Source organism: Chiloscyllium plagiosum, chromosome 4, assembly GCF_004010195.1.
Source record: "Chiloscyllium plagiosum isolate BGI_BamShark_2017 chromosome 4, ASM401019v2, whole genome shotgun sequence".
NCBI classification, from domain to species: Eukaryota; Metazoa; Chordata; class Chondrichthyes; order Orectolobiformes; family Hemiscylliidae; genus Chiloscyllium; species Chiloscyllium plagiosum.
Genome location: NC_057713.1, coordinates 24,153,702 through 24,170,208, shown reverse-complemented (window position 1 = coordinate 24,170,208; position 16,507 = coordinate 24,153,702).

Below are 16,507 nucleotides of genomic sequence, written 5' to 3'. Positions count from 1 at the left end.
CAACATGTTCTCCCTTGCCTGAATGCAACTCACACTTATCATGATTAAGTTCTGTATGCCACTGTTCAGCCCATCTAACCGCCCAGTCTATGGCTTTCCTCTATGTTTTCATCAAACCACCAATTTTCATGTCATCTATGAAGTGACTGGTCATACCATCTAGATTCATGTCTAGATCAAATTACCATGAATACCACAGCCTCTAAGCTTCTTAAACAGCCTGCCATGTGACAGCTTGTTAAAAGTCTTACTGAAATCCATGTAGACTACATCAACTGCATTACTCTTACACACTTACTCTATGACCTAGTCACATTTGATTGAAAAATTCAATCAAATTTGTTAGATATGCTCTCCCTTGTTATTATTCATCAGATCTTGCCTCTTTAATTGTTTTTATCAGAATATTTTCCAATAGTTTCCCTACCACTGATGTTAGAAACTGAGAACTGAGTCTGCCCACTAGCAGATGCAGGTAAGGCAGAATTTGGGAGGTCCTTACAGATGGTTGGAAACAAAGATTATACATATGTGCTGGTGAGGCAAGGAATAGGGAGAGAAAAGAGTTGAACACATGATACAGGGATGATGCAGGAGAGCGGGTTTCGGATACCTGGATAATTAGCGGTCATTCTGGGCTAAGTGGGACCTATACAAACAGGATGGTCTACACCTGAACCAGAAGGGTACCAGTATCTTTGGGGGTGGGGTGGGGGATTTTCTAATGCTCTTTGGGAGGGTTTAAACAAATTCAGCAGAGAATGGGAACCTAAATTGTAGTTCCAGTGTCCAGGAAGTTGAAAGTAGTGAGGTCAGAAATGAGGTTTCAAGGTTGCAACAGTGCACCAGCAAGCAGGAAGGTGGTTTGAAATGTATCTACTTCAATGTGAGGATCATCCAGAATAAGGTGGGTAAACTTGGAGCATGGGTTGGTACCTGGGACATCTGTGTTGTGGCCATTTCGGAGACATGGATAGAGCAGGGACAGGAATGGTTGTTGCAGGTTGCAGGATTTAAATGTTTCAGTAAGAACAGAGAAGGTGGTAAAAGAGGGGAAGGTGTGGCATTGTTAGTCAAGGGCAGTATTATGGTGGCAGAAAGAATGTTTGAGGACTCGTCTACTGAGGTAGAATGGGCTGAGGTTAGAAACAGGAAAGGAGAGGTTGAAAGTTTCTATAGGCCTCTGAATAGTTTGAGTGATTTAGAGGAAAGGATTGCAAAGATGATTCAGGAAAGGAGCTAGATTAATAGGCTAACTGTTATGGAGGACTTTAACTTTCCAAATGCTGATTGGAAATACTATACTTTGAGTACTTTAGATGGATCAGTTTTTGTCAATGTGTGCAGGAGGGTTTCTTGACACAATATGTAGACAGGCCAACAAGGAGCAAGGCCATATTGGATTTGGTATTGTGTAATGAATCCAGCAAGGTGTTAGATTTGGAGGTAGGAAAGCACTTTGATGATAGTGACCATAATTCAGTTATGTTTACTTTAGCAATGGAAAGGGATAGGTATATACACTGCAGGGTAAGAGCTATAACTGGGGGAAAGGCAATTATGAAGCAATTAGGCAAGATTTAGGATGCATAGGATGGGAAAGGAAACTGCAGGGGATGGGCACAATTGAAATGTAGAGCTTATTCAAGGAACAGTTACTGTGTGTCCTTGATAAGTATGTACCTGTCAGGCAGGGAGGAAGTGGTCAAGTGAGGGAGCCATGGTTTACTAAGGAAGTTGAATCTCTAGTCAAAAGGAAGAAGAAGGCTTATGTTAGGATGAGACGTGAAGGCTCAGTTAGAGCAGAGAGTTTCAAGCTAGCCAGGAAAGACCCAAAGAGAGAACTAAGAAGCGCCAGGAGGGGACATGAAAAGTCATTGGCAGATAGGATCAAGGAAAACCCTAAAGCTTGCTATAGGTATATCAGGAATAAAAGAATGACTAGAATAAGATTAGGGCCAATCAAGGACAGTAGTGAGAAGTTGTGCATGGAGTCTGAGGAGATTGGAGAATGGCTAAATGAATATTTTTCGTCAGTATTTACATTGGAAAAAGGCAACATTGTTGAAGAGAATACTGAGATACAGGCTACTAGACTAGACAGGATTGAGAGTCACAAGGAGGAGATGTTAGCAATTCTGGGAAGTGAGAAAATAAAGTCCTCTGGGCCGGATTGATTTATCCGAGGATTCTCTGGGACGCAGGGTGAAGACTGCAGAGCCTTTGGCTTTGATCTTTATGTCGGCATTGTCTACAGAAATTGTGCCAGAAGACTGGAAGATAGCAAATGTTGTCCCCTTGTTCAAGAAGGGAAGTAGAGACAACGCTGGTAATTATAGACCAGTGAGCCTTACATCTGTTGTGGGTAAAGTGTTGGAAAGGATTATAAGAGAGAGGACTTGTAATCATCTAGAAAGGAATAAGTTGATTAGGAATAGTCAGCACGGTTTTGTGAAGGTAGGTCATGCCTCACAAACCTTATTGAGTTCTTTGAGCAGTTGACCAAACAGGTGGATGAGGGTAAAGTGGTTGATATGGTGTGTATGGATTTCAGTAAAGCGTTTCATAAGGTTCCCCACGATAAGCTATCGCACAAAATATGGAGGCATGGGATTGAGAGTTAATTAGCTGTTTGATCAAAAATTGGCTAGCTGAAAGAATACAGAGGGCATTGGTTGATGGGAAATGTTCATTCTGGGGTTCAGTTACTTGTGGTGTACCACACGGATCTGTTTTGGGTCCACTGCTGTTTGGCTGTTAGTCATTTTTATAAATGACCTGGATGAGGGTCTAGAAGGATGGGTTAGTCAATTTGCAGATGACACTAAGGTTGGTGGAATTGTGGATTGTGCCAAAGGATGTTGCAGGTTACAGAGGGGCATAGATAAGCTGCAGAGCTGAACTGAGATGTGGCAAATGGAGTTTAACGTGGAAAAGTGTAAGGTGATTCACTTTGGAAGAAGTAACAGGAATAAAGAGTCCTACGCATAAAGATGAGCAGAGAACCTTGGTGTCCTGATACATAGATCCCTGAAATTTGCCACCCAAGTTGGTAGAGTTGTTAAGAAGGAATACAGTGTGTTAGCTTTTATTGGTAGAAGGATTGAGTTTCAGAGCCATGAGGTCATGTTGCAACTGTACAAGACTATGGTGCGGCCGCACTTGGAGTATTGCATATAGTTTTGGTCACTGCATTATAGGAAGGGTGTAGCAGCTTTGGAAAGGGTTCAGAGGTGATTTACTAGGATGTTGCCTGGTATGGGGGTGGGGGGGTGGTCTTATAAGGAAAGACTGAGGGACTTGAGGCTGTTTTCATTCTGGAGAAGAAGGTTGAGACATATAAGATAATCAGAGGTTTAGATAAGGTGAACAGTGAGGGCTTTTTCCTCTGATGGTGATAGTTAGCACGAGGGACATAGCTTTAAATTGAGGGACGGTAGATATAGGACAGATGTTAGAGGTAGTTTCTTTACTCAGAGAGTAATAGGGCATGGAACACCCTGCCTGCAACAGTAGTAGACTCGCCAACTTTAAGGGCATTCAAATGGTCATTGGTTAAACAAATAGTTGAAAATGGAATAGTGTCTGATAGATGGGCTTCAGATTGGTTCCACCGGTTGGCGCAACATCGAGGGCCGAAGGGCCTGTACTGCGCTGTAATGTTCTATGTTCTATGTCCTGTGTACAAAGCCTTCTCAGCAGTCAGAGCAGGGACTTGAAACATTCTAATGAAACATCAGAAAATGCAATGTTCTAGAATATTAACTGTTTCCCTCTGCCCAGATGCTGAGTATTTCCGGCATTTTACATTTACCGGCATCTGATTAGATTCCCTACAGTGTGGAAACAGGCCCTTGGGCCCAACCAGTCCACACCAACCCTCCGAACAGTAACCCACCCAGACCCATTTCTCTCTGACTAATTGACCTAACACTATGGAGCAATTTAGCATGACCAATTCACCTGATCTGCACATCTTTGGATTGTGGGAGGAAACCGGAGCACCTGGAGGAAACCCACGCAGACACGGGGAGAACGTGCAAACTCCACACAGACAGTCACCCGAGGCTGGGGATCAAACCCGGGACCCTGGTGCCGATGGTAGCAGTGCTAACCACTGAGCCACTGTGCAGTATTTTACTTCTGTAAATCCTTCCTTCTTCTCTATTTAAGCCTGCAGGATTGCACCATGCAGACATAGTTGTACAACATGTATGTGAGTGAATGAGAAAATGTTATATTGTGAGGAGAATTATTGAGGAGAATCACATAAAACAGGTGTTATATATTAACATTATTTTTATAAATTTGGTTTTCTTGTTTTTGAATTAGTAACTTGTTTTTCTGTGTATTTGAAGTTATTAACTAACTTGTAAGTATTTGTGTAGCCATGATGATTTCTTTTAACAGTTTTTTGTAGAATGATACAATACAGGAGAGGACCTTTGGCCCACCAAGTCTGCAATGACAAAAACTGTCTGAACAGAAGATAGACTAAAAGTTGAAGTTACAAAAGACTTAACTCTACTGAGGTGTTTGGTACAGAAACTCTTGTATGAATCTTAAAGGTGTAGTGCTTATAAAAAACATTGTTTCTTTTCAACTTATAAAGGAGTGTTTAGGAATTAATTTGAATTATAATTTTACTATGTATTACAAATCTTTGAATTTATATTATTAAGTAGCTGGTTTGATTTATTCAATGCATTCTTTGCTTTTTCTGTTCATAAACTTTCCTCTAATTGTTAAAATAAAATATGCAGATTTACATGTTTTTGTTTCAGTGAGAGACTGTTTTGATGAATCTAAAGCAAATCAAAATATTTTTTGATGAAGTCAGGTTTCAGAATGGCACTTGCTATGTTTGGTAATGAGATCAGCTGGGATTATAACTTTTCCATGTTGTCCATTCATTTTGTCTTTTCACATGACTTTTGGTGAATAGGAAAACATGAAGTGATGAGGAGCAAGATAGGAATGTGCATTAACAGTTGATTGTTTCAAACTGGTTGTGGTATTTGAATTAGGGTGAGGGAAGGTGGTGGTGAGAGTGAGCATTGCATGTGCCTCCAATATAAATCCAATGGTGGTAGCTAACAGTCTTTCAATCTGACAGAACTCGAGTATTGATGAAATATTTGTCAAACATTTTTGTCTTGAACTCATCAGGACAATTGAAAAGAAAAAGCAAAACAACATTGAAATGTATGAGGCAAAAAGTAATTGGTTGGGCAAGTGGACTCCGATTAATAAAGGTGTTGCCATGGAAAATGTAAACCTTCCAAAATTACAATCCAGGAGAAGGCAGCAGATGCATGGAGACACTATGCCATCTGTAAGTTCCCCTTGAAGCCTCTTGCCACCTGAATTTGGAAATTGACTGCCATAGAGAGCTGGTCACTGCTGATTTGACAAAATTCGGTCATTTATCATACAATATGGAAGCAATTTATGTCCATATGTAGCAAGGCGTATTATTTGGGTTGATGAATGGCAGCAAACATTCCTGCCACACCGTGTTGCAGGCAAAGACTATCTCTACAAGAAAGAAATTCTCACCTTGACATTCATTAACATTTACATTGCTGAATCCTATAGTATTAACATTTTGGGGGTTATCACAGACTAGACATTGAACTGAACCAGTTAAATAAATTCTGTGGCTACAAGAAGAGGTTAAGTACTAGGAATTCTGTGGCAAGTGACTCACCATTTAACTGTCTGAATCCATTTTCTATCTACAAAGCACAAGTTAGTTGTATGATTGAATACTTTTCACATGCCTGGATAAATGTCATGATTTGGAGATGCTGGTGTTGGACTGGGATGTACAAATTTAAAAATCACACAACACCAGGTTAAGTCTAACAGGTTTATTTGGAGATACTAGCTTTCACTATATACTCCACAACTACCTGATGAAGGAGCAGCACTCTGAAAACTAGTACTTCCAAATAAACCTGTTAGACTATAGCCTGGTGTTGTGTGATTTTTAACTCTGGATAAATGTGGGTCTAACAATATTCAGGAAGTTTGATGCCATCCAGAAAAAATCAGCCTGATTGATCAATACGCCATCTACCATCAGCTAAAGTTATCCTCTTCATCCTGGCACAATAGCACGAATGTGCGTCATCTACATTATCCAAGATTCCTTGGCTATCACTTTTCAAACCCAGGAACCCTGCCACCAGGAAAGTTAAGGATGGCTCAGACATTCCAGCATAACCACCCACAAGGTCCTCTCCAAACAACACACCATCCTGGTTTGGAGCTATATCTGCATTCATTGACTGCCACTGAGTCAACTTCCTTCCTAACAGCTCTATAGTCGTATCTACTCCACGCTGACTGTAGTAAATCAAGAAGGCTGCTCAGCAATGCCTTCTCAAGGGGAATTAGAAATGCTAATATGTTCTATAACAGCCAACAACATGTGAATGAAATAAGAAGAAAACATAATTTTCAAAACTGACTGGTGATTATATCCAGATAGCTCCATACTTTCTTGTTTATTGAGGAGTATATTTAAATTCAGCATCTCCTCTCCCCATTGAGCTTTTTATAGGGGTGAAAGTAGATAGCATAGATTTTCAAATATTTGCTAGTAATTTCAAGTAATTAGTTGGCTGGACGGTTGGCTTGTAATCAGTCAAAAAGTGTGGTACTGGAAAAACGCATACGGTCAGGTAGTATCTGAGGAGCAGGACAGTTGACATTTCGAGCATAAGAGCTCTTCATCAGGAATCATTCCTGGTGAGAAGCTAATGTTTGAAACGTCAACTCTCCTGCTCCTCAGATGCTGCCTGACTGGTGTGCTTTTCCAGCACGACGCTTTTTGACTCTGATCTCCGGCATCTCATGTTCTCCCAGTTGGTTTGTAGTGCAGTGATGACAATAATATTGGTTCAATTTGTACAAAAGGTGAGTTTACCAGGAAGGACTCTCCTTCTCAGCTTCTCCTCCTGTCTGAGGTATGGTGAGCCTCTGGTTAAACCACCGTAGATCATCCATATCTGATGAGAAAGCAGCTCTATGGTCCAGTAGGCTACTGGTCATCTTTATAACTTTACATATGTACTTGTTTGAACATGATTGGATAGTATGTACTAACTTAGAACATAGACATTACAAACCGTTGAATAGAGATATGGGTGAGTAGATATATAACCTTTTGATTTGAAATTATTATTGGAAGCTTGTTATCTGTAAAAACAAGTATCAAACCTTTCATTTTTACAATTAGATTTGAGCTGCATATGATTACTTTGATGTGTACGTGTCCTGTGCATATGCATCAATAAACATTTGGATAAAGAAACCTAAGTTTCACCTATTTTAAGACAAAGTAAAGGGTTAAACTCACCCTTTCAATTGTAATATATTGTTTCCTTTTAAAAGAGACTCTTGGTAATGGTTATCATAACAGAGAGAGTGCTATGTTGTTGTAGGTGTCGATTTTAAAGGTTCTATCACATTTTTATAAGAGCAGTATTCCGACCAAAATTACTCCCTTCGCCAACACTGTTAAGGCAGTCATCCACATCATGCCTCAGTGTAGAAGCCAGCTTTTAATGGAGAAAGTCTCATGTTTTTGCCTTGTTTCATTTGCATTTAGTTGAAAGATCCAATTCCCTCCCTTCCACACCTTAATTTTAAACTCGTTTCACATCTTTTTCTTAACTATTAATAACCCCTTTCTTTTGTACTGGACCCATAAACCATCTGTCCTCTTGTTCCTCCTTTGCCGCTAGTTTATCAATTAAAAGATCTATTTTCTCACACCTTTCAGTTCTGAAGAAAAGGCATACTATACTAGAAATGTTAACTTTCTTTCTATTCCCGTCTTGGCTGGCACACTGTCTCAGTGGTTAGCACTACTGCCTTACAGCACCAGGGACCTGGGTTTGATTCTAGCCTTGGGTAAATGTCTTTTGGAGTTTCCAAGTTCTCCCTGTGTCAGTGTGGGCTTCCATCGGGTGCTCCAGTTTCCTCCATAGTTCAAAGATGTGCAAGTTAGGCGAATTGGCAATGCTCAATTGTCATGTAGTGCCCAGGAATGTACAGGCTAGGTGGATTAGCTATGGTTAAAGTGGGGTTAGAGTGGGATGCTGTACAGAAAGTTAGTGCAGACCCAATGGGCCAAATGGTTGCATTGTAATGATTCTACAATTCTATGATTCCACAGATGCTGCCATGCTGCCAGACCAGCTGAGTTTGTCTCAACCAAGTTCCTGGTCATTACTCATAAAAAGGGCTGTGGGAAACACCAACACCAGACTTAGACAAACTGGAATGCAGTCCTGAAGTTGACACAGATATTCCATCCATCATACATTTAGAAGTTCACTGATGATGTTTAATTAAATAGTTTTATTTGTAACATCCAATGTTGAACTGTCAAGTGGTGGGTATTATTCATATATAGATATAACAGGTGGTGATGACTACAAATAAAACACCCACCTCTGAATTTGAATAGTCCCATAGCTGCCAAATTCCCACCATCTGTATGATGTGTGGCTCCATTAGACCAGCCATATAAACAATGTGGATTAGCAATTTCAAGTATATAGCTACAATTGCTCAGTGACATAGCCTGAGTTCTCTGTGATGAATGAATCGCCTCCAGACTCTTAAAAGACTTTGTCTAACATCCTTTGGAAAGGTTTAAACATAATTTACAGGTGGGTTAATCTGGCAACCCAGTAATGTATGAACCACATTCAGGAGAAGCTACATGGATACTTTGGAGGAAGATGATAGTATGTGTTTTGGAAGTGTGGGCACGTAATAACAACAGTTGGATGAATTTTTTTAGATATACCATCCTGCATCCAATCTATGAAGATCCCCTTTATACAAAAGATATACTTGTCCTCAAGAGTGATTGTCCCGAGTAAAGGTCACTGTCAGATATTGGCCAAACTCAACCAGGATCATCCAGGGGTTTCCAAGATGAAGATGTTGGCAAGAAGCTATGTCTGGTGGTCAGGGTTGGATGTGACATAGCTGTGTTGGTGGGACAGTGCCCAGAGTGCCAACAAGGGCAAAATTTTCAACCAGCAGCACCCCCCACCATTCGTAAGAATGGCCGAGTTAACCCTGGACATAGTTGCATGTCAACTATGCCGACCATTTCTTGGGCCATAGTGGAAGCGCATTCAAAGTTCATTCAGCAAACCCGGGATGACATTTGAGAAGCTTTGAGTATCATTTGTGATACATGGGTTCCTGGAAGTATTGATCACGGACAATGGGACATCATTTCCCAGCAGGAATTTGAATATTTCCTTACTCCAATGGCATTCAGGACATTAGGACAGTTCCATCATGCAATGGTCTAGTGGAAAGACCGGTCCAAATGTTAAAGGCATGCTTAAAGAAGCAGCCACAGCATCAATTGAGACCAAATTGTCCCGGTTCCTGTTTGATTATAGGACCACCCCACACACAAAAACAGGGATAGCTCCAGTAGAGTTGCTGATGGGGAGAAGACTCCGCACTGGGTTAAACCTGATATTTCCAGTTCCCTGGGGGAGGATGAAATGGCAAGCGGAATGTCAATATCAGCCAAATGCCTCCTCTAAGTTAGAGAGATAATTTAATCTCAATGAAGTTTGGTGTCGAAATCATTGAAATGGCCCTACAAAGCAAGGTTGACGCTAGATCAAACTTACAAAGTTCGATTAGATGGTACAGTCGTGAACAAACATGTGGATCACCTGAAAGTCGTTACCTCGCAAACAGGACAGAAGCAAAACATACCTGACACCTCAGAACAGCCCGAAGGCTCAGCATAAACCGGAGGTGCCTCCACTGTCCAGTCCACATTGCCCTGGACCGAGTCGGAGAAACTGGACCTCGGGTGAAAATGTCACAAGAGGAGCTGCAAGTGAAAGAACAGGCTTACAATCCCGGAGTTGGGAGGAGCAATGCAGTGATTAGAACCAGGTGGACTTCATTAACTATGAGGTTCCTGTTTGGGGTTGTTAACCTGGGCCAATCAGGAAAGTCTTGGCTGACCAATAACACCAGGAGATTAGAATCTCCTCAATTGAGGACTGGCTCTGAGTTGGCTGGATATAGCCAGTGTGCTGTGCACTACTTAATAAAAGGGGACTTGGTGACAGGACAATGGCCTCTGTGCACTTAGTTCAGGGAACAAAGATAATATTTCCAAATGTGCAAGTAATACAAAGCTAAGCAGGGAGATGTGTTGTGTGAAAGATGTCAAGCATTTTCAGGTGAATTTGGACAGGCTTAGTGATAAATAGTATGGAAGAATGTGAGGTTTTCCAATTTGGCAGGAACAACAATGTAATGAGAACTTCATAAATAGCAAGAGGTTGAAAAGTGTCAATGGGTAAAGAGACTTGGGTGTATTTTTTTATTCGTTTGTAGGATGTGGGCATCACTGGCTAGCCAGTTTTCATTGTCCATCCCTAGTTGTCCTTGAGAAGGTGGTAGTGAGCTGCCTTCTTGAACTGCTGCAGTCTTTCTGCTGTGGATTAAGCAATTTGGGAGGGAACTCTAGGACTTTGACTCAGTGACAATAAAGGATATATAAGTTAGGATGGTGGGTGGCTTAGAGGGGAACTTGAAGGTGGCATAGTTCCCATGTATCTGCTGCCCTTGTCCTTCCAGACAGAAGTGGTCATGGGTTTGGAAGGGATCTTTGGTGAATTTCTACAGTGCATCTTGTAGATAGTAAAAACTGCTGCTACTGAACATCGATGGTGGAGGGAGTGTTTACTTGTAGATGAGGTGCCAATCAAGTGGGCTGCTTTGTCACAGATGGTGGCAACCTTCTTGAGTGTTGTTGGATCCTCACCCATCCAGACAAGTGGGGAGTGTCCATGTTAATAAGTCACTGAACGGTAACATATAGGTGCAGTAAACTATTAGGAAGGCTAATAGAGGATCAGCCTTTATTATAAGGGGATTTGAGTACAGGAGTAATGAAATATTGCTTCAATTTCATGTAAATTGATCAGACTGCACATGGAATACTGTGGGACACTTAGAACTAAGATAAGGAGAAATTCCTTTATTCAGATGATTGTGTATCTTCAGAATTGTGTATCCCAGAGTGCTGTGCAAGATTACTTTTTGATTCCAGTTGGTTCTGCTTTAATGCGTGTTTTATCAATACGAATTAGCTTTAACATGATTGTAGAATTTAGATTATTATTTCTAGAATGCCAACTTTCCTTTGACCATAACATTATTCCGGCCGCAGTAGTTTAAATGGCGTGACTATTGCATGATTTTCTTAAAAGGTGAGATCGCACGAGAATGGAACCATCATGTTATATCAGACTGTACATTCAAAGTGAGAAATGTTTGATTGTCAGTGGTGTAAAAGCTTGTGAAGAGAACGTGGGGAAAAGGCATTGAAATAATCAGCCATGATAGTATTAAATGGTGGAGCAGTCTCGATGGCTTGATTAGTCTACTCTTGTTGCTATATTTGTCATACCACTAACTTGGTAACCTTCTCAACAGAAGGGAATCTATTTCTCCAAATAGAAGCGAAAGATGATTTTGGGTTTGCTTGGCAGTTGTGAATTATTCATCCTGAACTCACCCTCTAATCCATCTCTATTGCAACTAGAATGAAGGATACAGGCTGGCTATTTGGAAATGGAAGATGAGCCCTTCAAGTATGGCTTATCAGTCTTAGATCTTCCATAATGAAAACTACCACAGATTGAAGAACACTCAAGCAATGGTGTTGCTGTCAGTTCTGGAGTTCTAAAGGAACCTGCTGACCGTACCTCCAAATATCTGATGGTGCAATACCTGTTCCATAGTTTTGTCAGAGGGACCAGACCTTGCCACCAAGGCAGAAAGACATGGAGAAGGAAAGGAGGGGGAAAAGAAAAAGCATTGAGAGGATGAGCAAGAACAAAACTCCCCAGCAATCTCTTCAGCTGCCAGAGCTCTCAGAGACCAGATCATGTAACAGAACCTCACCTGAACCACCCTCTCCTTTCCAATAAGCCAACACTTGTGTCATCCTTGTAACCATAGATTTCAAACTCACCATCGATTATTAAGCTGCAGTCAATGCTCATGTATGCTGCTCCTAACAACATCAATAATAATTACAGAATAATAATACTTTATTACAATAAGTAACTTGATGTTTTGACAGGCAGTCAATATTTAGAAAATATGAATAATTTTTGTGCTAACCTTTCATGTCAGCTTGCTTAGTAATCCACAGTTGTTCTGACAGATTTTGTCTCTGGATACAGTTTGAAATGTGGAAGGCTCCTTCCACAGGGGACTTGTCAGATATGATCTTATACACTTCGAGAGTGCATGACTATAGATTGCAGCATTGTACTAGGAGAGCAGTTCGTGTGCAGCTCTGGATGTATGGGTGATGGAAGAATGAGTCTGCTGGCGTCCGAGTTGAGAATGACAGTTGCCCTCAAGTGGATACTAAAGTTGTGTCACTGGGGCTGCTCCTCAGCGCTTCTAACACTTTTTGTGAGAACACAGAATAAGATTGATTGGAAATACCGTAGTCTGTATGAAATATCAGCACAACTTGGAGTTGAAGTACTTCATATTCTCAGAGTGTAAGTTCACTGCTTTGTGGCCAAAGCATTTTTACATTTCTAGATAAAAGCCTACTGTCTTTCTTTAATAAACTGGGAGCTCAAAATCACCACTGAGTCCTCTCCAGCAGAGGGTAGGATGTCACCTCATTCTTTGGTGACATGAACCAGACTTTTCTCATCTTTTGTTTGTAACAAGAGGGAATTAGGTCAAAGTTGTTACCGTGGATAATTTTTAATTTTTGCAAACATGGTAGCAACAAATTAAGGAATCACTGTTTTCTATGGAAAGACTTCTGTACAATTAAAAGTTCCTTCAACATTTTTTATTTAACCTATCTCTTTGACCTTGGCTGTTTAATTTCACTGTCTATTTATTCCTAAATCCTTCTCTGCTATCTGCTATTTGCAGCTGCTTTCTTACTGATTGGCTAAAGTTCAGCATCTGATTTCAGAATAGATTTGTTTAAGAGAATATTGCTGCATTCATTGATTCCTACTGAGCTCCCTGCCTACAACTAACCTCACGTGCTTGTCTGTCAAGTTCATCATGTTCTGTCATATGGCAATTTATTAAAATGATATTTCATGCTGCAGAATCTGAATTATTTTTGGTTTACTCCTTCTTCATCTCAAATCCACGTTTACAAGTCCTGGCAGCTTCTTCCATCTTACTCTCACAGTCTGCTTCACACATCCTAACCTTGTCAAGGGTGTGATTCAATGCCTCCACTTTCCCTTCTGTTATGATCGCAGATGATAGCAATATGGGAAGAGTCAGGTTCCAGAGTGAAACCTAGCTTGATAGATCATAATTTTTTAAAATTTCTGCCATTTAGTTATTGTGGTAGTTAGTCACTGAAGATATTCACATGAGGCTGTCAATGTACTTTTACAAAGTGTTATAAGTTTATTGCAATTTAAAAAAAATGGTAAGTGTATTAAAATTTGGAAATGCTTTAACATAAACAGCAAAAAGGAAGTTTGAACCATTTTTTCCAAGCAACACCTTTCTCAATCGCTCAATTTCAGGGAATCATCACTCTTATATTCACTTTAACTTTTTTTTGCTGAATTAATATGTTTTTGCAAGCAATTTCTTTCAGCCACTTTCTGCATGTTCATCAGTCTCACTGTTACCTTCTTTCCCTATTGCACATAAACCAGCTAACACACTAACTTTTAGATTAGATTCCTTACTGTGTGGAAACAGGCCCTTCGGCCCAACCAGTCCACACTAACCCTCGGAAGAGTAACCCACCCAGACCCATTTCCCTCTGACAAATGTAATTAAAATACAAACAAAACAAAAGAATTGGAATATATTTAAATATATAGAAATATTTAACAAAATAGCCTACGTTTTAACTACTACTTACCAACTGTTGCAATATAGCAACATCCCACAGACACACATTTGGCTAAGGCGAAGTCAACAAAAAAATTCCCTCACCTACTTCTTCATCCAGTCCAGGAGAAAGGAACATTCGCCAAATGAATCTAGTAGCAGAGAGAGACCTTGAGCTTTTTGCAGCAGCAGAGAGAGAGAGCTAAATCTAGCAGCTTCAACTCCAAAAACCACAATTTCAACAACTGAAAGCAAAAACTAAAATCCTGGGTCTGTGTAAGCCTGACTCCACCCACTAGCTTCTTTTGACGAATGTTTTTTAAAAAAAGCTACTTTCTCAATTTCCAATGGAGCTGACAACTCACCATCAGGTTTACAACACCTTTCTCCAGAGAAACAGGAGAGAAAAATTCCCTCTTAAAGGCACATTTTGTCACAATATAAACTTACAAACATAGGACAAAGGAACAGAAGTAGAACATTCAACTATTCTTTTGTGCAATAAGATCATGGCTGATCTGATTGTGTTTACATTTCAAATTCACATTCCTGTTTATCCTCAATAGCCTTTGATTATGTTACCTTACAAGAATATATCTATTTCCACCTTGAAAATATTCAATGATCTGAGCTCAAAGAGTTCAATAGTTGCACAAAAAATGTTCATCACAGTTTTAAGACGATAATCCCTTAATGTTAAAATAGTGCCCCCTAGTTTTGGAATGACTCCCGTGAGGAAACATCTTTTCCACATCCATCTCATCTACCACACCCTACCTTCAAGATCTTAAAAGCCAATCAAGTAACCTTTTACACCTCTAAACACTGGAGAAGTAAGAGTCCAGATTGCCCAATCTACTTTCATAAGTAAACTCACTCATTCCAGGTATAAATCTAAGGAACTTTCCATGAACTGCAACCCATTTACATCGTCCCTTAAATAAGGAGACTAAACTATGCAGAGTTTCCAAGATATGATTGCATTAATGCCCTGTTTAACTGGCATGACAGCCTTACTTTTATATATAATTCTTCTTTTAACAAAGGATAACAACCTATTAGCTTTCTTGATTACATATTGCCCTGAATGCTAACTTTCAGTCATTCTCCTTCACTCTACCTGAAGTGAACAATTTCATTTTTTACTATATTTTACTCCATCTACCAGTTTTTTTTAACCACATAATCAAAACAAGATATTTTCCTACCTCCCTTTGTTGTCCACGTTGTTGTCCATTCCCTTAGTCTGAGTCATTGATATACATTTTAAATGTTGAGACTTCACCAGAGACCCAGTGGAAAGCCACTTGTCACACCTTGCCTGCCAAAGATTAATTATGCATACTGTCTGTTTTTGCCAGCCAGTCAATCTTTTATCTATGCTAACATGCTATTTCTGGGTTATAAACTTGTATTTTCTATAATATCCTTTGTTTGGCAACTTTATTGTGTACAGTTCTGGTTACCACATTACCAGAATGACGTGGAGGCTTTGGAAATGGTATAGACACGGTTTACCAGAATGTTGCCTGGTTTGTATGGTGTTAGCTATGAGGAGAGATTGGACAAACTTGGTTTGTTTTCAGTTGAACTTGAAGTATAAGGGGTGAATGGACAATAGTTTCCAAAATTATGAGAGGCATGGATGGAATGTATCTTTGGAGTCTTTTTTCCCAGGGTGGAAAAATTACTAAAGGACATAAGTTTAACATAATTGGAGGTAAATTAAGGAGAGGTGAGAGGTAAGTTTTTTTAACACAGAGTGTGGTAAGTGCCTAGAATGCACTACCAGAGGAGGTGGTGGAGGCAAATTCAATAACAAATTTTAAGAGGCATCTCGGAAGGTAAATGAATAGGCAGAGAATAGAGGGATTGAAGCAGCATAGAAGCAAAAGGTTTATCGTTTAGAAAGGTATCATGTGTTGGTGCAGCCTTGTGGACCAAAAGGCCTGTTTATTTGCTGTACTGTTCCTTGTTTTCTTGTTCTTCACAAATACTTCCTGGGAAGTCCAAATACAGTGGATGGTAAAGCCTTAAGGAGTGTAGTGAAATAAAGGTACCTTGGAGTTCAGGTACAAAATTGTCTTCAAGTGGAGTCACAGGTAGACATGGCAATGAATAAGGCCTTTGGCACAATGGCTTTCATCAGTTAGGCCACTGAGGATGGAAGTTGGGAAATTATGGTGTGGTTGTATAAGACGCTGGTGAGGCTGTACTTCGGGTATTGTATTTAGTTTTTGTCACCTTGCTATAGGAAGAAAGTTATTAAACTGGAAAGAAATTTACAAGCATGTTGCCAGTTCTCAAGGGTCTGAGTTATCGGGAGAGGCTGGACAAGCTAGGACATTTTTCTTTTGAGCATGGGAGACTGAGGGAGGATCTTATAGAAGTGTATAAGATCATGAGAGGCATGGATAAGGTGAATGCATTTAGTCTTTTTCCCCATGCTGGGGAATTGAGAACTAGAGGGCATCAGTTTAAGGTTAGGGGGAAAGAATAAAAGGGAACTTGACGGGCAACCTTTTCACACAGAGAGTGACATGCATGTGGAATGAATTGCCAGTGGAAATAGTTGAGGCAGGTACAT